We start from the raw sequence: 1,072 nt of genomic DNA, 5'->3' as shown, positions 1-1,072 counted from the left end.
GCATCAGCTGGGCGTTGAACGCCCAGGAGAAGCAGCATTTGGGCGTTAAACGCCCAAAACATGCATCGTTTGGGCGTTTAACGCCAGGATGGTGGGGAGGAGGTAAAATTCGTTTTTCTTTATAATTTTTCTAAATTTTTATGTTTCAATTCATGATTTCTTGCATAAACATGTTTCAAAATGTCATCCTTCAAAATCAAATTAGTTTCTAAGAACCCTAATTTCTAAAATCCATTTTTCAAAAATATCAAATATATCTTAATTCATAAAGACAAATTGTTTTCCAATCCAATCCAACTCTTTTAAGTTTGTTTTCAAAACTCAATTATCTTTTTAAAATCTTTTTCAAAATTAAAAATTCAGATTTATCTTTTTAAATATTATTCATATCTTTCTCTTTTAAAACTATATCTTTTTCTTATCATATCTATCTTTTTCTTATTTTCGAAATTTCCTACCCCCCTCCCTATATATTGAATTCGGCGCCCCTCTCATCATCACCATGCCACACTTGCTCTCCTCCTATCCCTCTCCTTTCTTCTCTTTTGCTTGAGGACAAGCAAAGCTCTAAGTTTGGTGTGTTTATCTGTGATCACAAAAACATACTCATTAAGATCATGGCTCCTAAAGGAAAACAACCCATCCTAAGAGGCAAGAAAGAGAATACTCCAAAGCCACTTTGGAATCAAGGGAAGTTCTTAACTAAAGAACATTCAGACCATTACTATAAAATAATGAGTCACAGATAAGTGATCCCGGAAGTCAAATTTGATCTAAAGGAAGATGAATATCCGGAGATCCAAGAGCAAATTCGAAACAGGAACTGGGAAATTCTAGCCAATCCTGAAACGAAAGTGGGAAAGAACATGGTTCAGGAGTTCTATGCTAATCTATGACAGACAGACAGGCAAAGAATAATTGGAGCTGCTCTCTATGACCATCGGACCTTAGTCAGAGGAAAGATTGTTCATACCCATCCTGACAGGATCAGGGAGATATTTAAGCTTCCTCAACTGAAAGATGACCCAGACTCCTTTAATAGGAGAATGATGAGGGTAAATAAAGGTCTGGA

This window comes from Arachis duranensis, unplaced genomic scaffold (genome assembly GCF_000817695.3).
Source record: "Arachis duranensis cultivar V14167 unplaced genomic scaffold, aradu.V14167.gnm2.J7QH unplaced_Scaffold_27300, whole genome shotgun sequence".
Taxonomy (NCBI): domain Eukaryota; kingdom Viridiplantae; phylum Streptophyta; class Magnoliopsida; order Fabales; family Fabaceae; genus Arachis; species Arachis duranensis.
The sequence above is the reverse complement of the archived record's forward strand: the minus strand, read 5'-3'. Positions refer to the sequence as shown.